We start from the raw sequence: 4,824 nt of genomic DNA, 5'->3' as shown, positions 1-4,824 counted from the left end.
AAAAAAAAAAAACCCGAGCTGAAGAATCGGATTAGAACTTTCCGTTCCGTTTGACTTGTGCGGACATGTTTTCGTTTGAGTTCACAGGTGTCTCAAAGTGATTTTGTGCGCGCACCAATGATTTCTGAGGCATTTGTAGTTATTTAGATCCTCCCTTTCATATTATTTGTGTGTGCGACTGAGAAAAGCGCTGCATTTCTGAGTGTTTGTGCATGTGTGTGTGTGTGTGTGTGCACAGCTAACTGACACGCCGGATACAGCTCTCATGAGATCCCCTCTTCTCCTCTCCTCGAGGAATGACAGCTTCAAAAACCTTTCCCCAATGATTATAATTGACTGATTGGTGAGTCCTTAACTTCCTCTGCCTCCTTCAATAATCCCAACATGGCTCTCAAGTGGCTCTAGGCTGTCTTTATGAGTGCCTGCTTGCGTACTTTATGATTGCTTGATGTGAAAATGGCAATGGTGGTGCGCGGGGGTAATTTGTCGGAACTCAACAAAGAAGTGTTGTAACAATTAATCACGGGGTGAACGCCGAAGAATGTGGTAATTATGTTCATTAAGTGGCGAGCATGAGGGCAATTATCTGGCATCAGCTTGGGTTGTCACAGGCGTGTCAGGCTGAGATGTTGTAATAACTCACCACTTTTAAAGGGTTATCCTGTCCCATCTAATATGGTCCGATGGGTAAGGAGTAGCATGTATGTAGCAGTGTGGTCACAATAGGGTCACATGGTTGTTATGCTGTCCTTTAGTCTCTATACAAAGCCAGTAGGCAGCAGACTGTTTGGGAGTACCAATAAATACACTTTGAGTATGCAAAAATTTGTTTTGCTTCTCCTACATCCCCATAAGAGACACACCGACCAAGGTATTATAGACATGTAAACAGTGGCTTTTTACGTTCCAAGGTAAAAAACCATACAGTACTGCTGTATTTATGTTTTGCCCATTTGATTAAATATTCTTCATTGAAGGCTTTTATTCACAGCACTTCCTGGTGAATGGACACATAGGCAGAGTAGGAGCTGCTCTGAATGGCCTCACTCACTGGGAGAAAAAACTGGTTCTCATCAAAATCTTAAAAAAAAAATTTCCAGAAAAATCAGCAAAAGAAATGCAAATTAATGTACGTATAAGGAGTTGGGCACATCGAGACAAACGGCTGGTAGTGTTACCTCAGAAGAAGAATCCCCAACTAGATGACGTCATTAAAAGGTGGAAACCATGAAGAACAAGTGATGGAGAGATGGCTTGTGTGTTCGTTTAATGTATTAATATGAGGAACTTAACTTTCCCAACACATAGATGACTTACCACCACACCTGGAGGAAAAAAAACCCAGCTGTCTACACCTGTATGAAATTCCCACCAATGCTTTTCTGATGCATATCTACTTCCTGTCTGAATTACAGTGAAGGAGACTTGCAAGCCCCAGTGAATCCTGAAACAAAAGGCTGAAACTTAAATCCTAACTCACAAATCCCAGCCTTGTAGATACAAAACCTGGAAATACCATCGGGCTAATTAAGCTGATTGGCTCCGTCTGTCCTGAAAGAGGGCCGGCCTGCCAATCAAACGCGGATGTTTCCGCCGTAACAAAACTCCGGCAGCCGGGGGAAGAATCAACCTGACAGTAGAGCGTGTGATTGGACAGAACTGTGCAGGCTGTAGTTGTCAATCAATCAGCGCAGAGTTGAGTATTTCTTACCCTTTTCAAAACGCCGCACACCTCTGAAGCTGCCAGGCGTGAAAATAATAGATACTTACGTTAAAGACTCCCAGTATAATTATACAAACCTGCAGAAGACACCCAGTCCTTCACTTTGTGAACACACAGTGCACTCAGTTCTCTCCTGACACATACTCTCTCCTCTATCTCGAGTTTAAAACAACATCTCCAGGTATCTATGCTCTCGAGGAGGGCAAGGCAAGAGAAAGACAAATAGCGTGGGCTTTTTTATCACCAAAGCCCTCCTGGAAACAGACAATAGCCACACAGGTCTTATTTTAGTCACTGGCTTTTGTGGCTGCCAGGCTGCTCAAGCTCCCTCTCTCCCTTCTCCCTTTTATTTTCTTGTGTTTTTCCTTGGGCACAGTTCTCTCTCTCTCTCTCTCTCTCTCTCTCTCTCTCTCTCTCTCTCTCTCTCTCTCTCTCTCCCCCTCTCTTCCTCTTTCTTCCCTTCCCTTTCAATCGCGAGCCTATTTGGAGCATGTTTGTTTTCACGCTTTTCTCCTCTCGTTCTCAATCTCTCCCTCCCTCTCATTTTCTCCTGCCTTCCCTTCCTCCCTCTCTCTCCCCAGCATGCGTGTGCGTATGTGTGTGTGTGTGTCGATGGATGCGAGGCGTGTATAACCTCAGGTAAGCTCAATGAAGCAGCCTGACTAGCCAGAGTGTCTGTGGGAGGCTCTGGCTCATCTCTGCCTGCATCCCTGTAGCCTTAATCTGTGACAGACCATTTCATAATCACAGCCAAAGGGGCTTCTCTCTCTCTCTCTCTCTCTCTCTCTCTCTCTCTCTCTCTCTCTCTCTCTCTCGCTCCTCCTCCTCCTCCTCTTCCTCCTCTTCTTCTTCTTCTTCCTGTGCTCCTCATCTGCCGTCTTTTTTTTTTTCTCTCCCAAAGTGCAATAATTCACAGGCATGCACCCTCCCACAGGCGGATTAGCAGGCGGCGTGCTCGTCCTACATAATCGCAGCACAATGGAGCCCATACGTGCTGCCGCCACAGCCACGCCATGGGGCACAATGCATCTGCGCAGTCCCCCCACACCAAATGACGCTGGACCAAATGGACCCCATCTCGCACCCACCACCTGCAGTACAAGCAGGCCAGCGAAGGGCCCAGTCCTTCTTCAGTGGCCCACTGTGGACTAAACAGGAAATGGGATGCAGCAATGATGACCTGCGCTGAAAAAAAAAAAAAAAGATACATCTGGAAAACCTTGTTTGTGACGTTTAATTTGTCTGTTGAAAGCTGGCCAAAAAAAAATCTCTCTTCTCCAGGGAGTTTTATAATTGATATTTTCACTTTTTTTAGTGTACATAATTTAGACCATGTAGATCAGTTTGTGTGTGTGTGTGTGTGTGTGGATACGTCTGCTATAAGTAAGAAAGAGAATAGTCACTCCAGCTCCTTCCAAAATCTGAAGTTCTTCAAATGATAAAAAAAGACAAAATGTGGCTTCCTTTCTTTGATCTTGATGTCACATGAAAACGTTCCCCGCACAGTTCTTGCCTCCAAATCGTTCCGTGAGCCTAGTCGATTACACTGTGCGACATTAACATATTGTAAAAAGGAACAAGCATCTTATGATTCATTTTCATTGTCAGAATAATAGCTGAGCCGATTAGCAGCATTGTTGCCATTGGAGAGGCAAAACATCATTACGCTCCTCAATCTGTTTGAGTAATTAAACCATTTGGGAGAATCATCTCACGTGTTTGCTGATTCAGTCAGAAGAGGGAAAAAAGAAAAAAAAACCCAGCTGTTGAGAGCTGCAGCTATATGTAATGTTACATTTATGTATTAGCTTTAAAGGGCTTAAGTGTGAAGCTGCGCGCAACTGCTCCGGTAACGGAATGTCAAATAGGATCCATCGCTCCATTCCAATGCATTTCATATAATACTATAATGAAAGGCGAGGATTTATACCGCATTAGTATCAAGCTCCATCAGATTTAAAGCCGTAAATCCATTCTGTATCCTCCCAAGTTTTTTCGCGAACATTTTCTGGGCGCTTAATTTCATTTTCTCTGAAAGTGCCATGGCGACCGCTGTTCTTTGGTGTCAGGTGAATGAAATCATTTGCACATACTTTGCGCCTAAACTGTGGAAATCCAGGAGGCAATTGCATGCTTTGCTATATCGCACAAACGCACCAAATCTCCTTCTTCCTGTTACTCTGTTGTTGCAGAAGGCACTATTAGGCTCACTTTCAAAGCATGCAGTTGGAATACCCGTGGCTATCCTATTTGATTTATCCAGCTTTACCTAAACCAGATCTACTATGTTACCTCTATAAAACCCTGCGCTCAATCTTTCCATTCTCGTCTCTCTATGCACTCCAATGGCAATGGATGACATACATTAACGTCTCCCTCAGCAGGGTCCAATCGCACTGCTCCAGGTTTTCCTGGAGCCTCGGCCTGTATGTAAAGCACAGACGCATTCAGCCTGGTATAGCTTCCTCTCCTCTTCTTATTCCTCTCTGTTTTGCCACCTCACAAGTCAGGACAAAATGAGTGACACAGGGTGGGTCGCAGCTTGAACACACACGGCCGCGCATAAGATATCTCCGAGATTCCGCCCCCGCCTGGGTTTACAGGACAGACTCGGAATGCGTTAGCGATTTTGGCAGGCCTTGTGGCCCCGGCAAGCCAGAGCCTAACGCGATGTGGGCCCTTTCAGACATGCAGGTTTGAACACACAGGACTTCATTAAAAGCATAACTGCGAGATGATGCTCGCTATATGTAATCCGCATGCATTTTCACCCCCCCCCCTTCCGTTTTGCAACTCCAAAGAGGCTTGTTAATCCTCGCCTGTGTGGAGGTAGATGCTGAACTTCACAGCCACGTTCTGCACGAACATGCACACACACACACACACTTATGTATGCAGACACGTTCACGTTCAAGCACCCATGCAATGTTTTGCATGAGTTTTTTGATATTAAAAATATCAAAATAAAATGGGAACACATGTACATGCAGGCTTCCTTTTGATTTAACCATTAGCGGTTTTTGTTCTGCTTCTCTCGTCTGTAAAAAAAACAAATGTCACATGAGCATCTCAAACACAATGCTGCAGCTATATGTTTGAAT

Source organism: Anarrhichthys ocellatus, unplaced genomic scaffold (genome assembly GCF_004355925.1).
Source record: "Anarrhichthys ocellatus isolate YVR2014 unplaced genomic scaffold, GSC_Weel_1.0 scaffold13, whole genome shotgun sequence".
Classification (NCBI taxonomy): Eukaryota; Metazoa; Chordata; class Actinopteri; order Perciformes; family Anarhichadidae; genus Anarrhichthys; species Anarrhichthys ocellatus.
The sequence above is the reverse complement of the archived record's forward strand: the minus strand, read 5'-3'. Positions refer to the sequence as shown.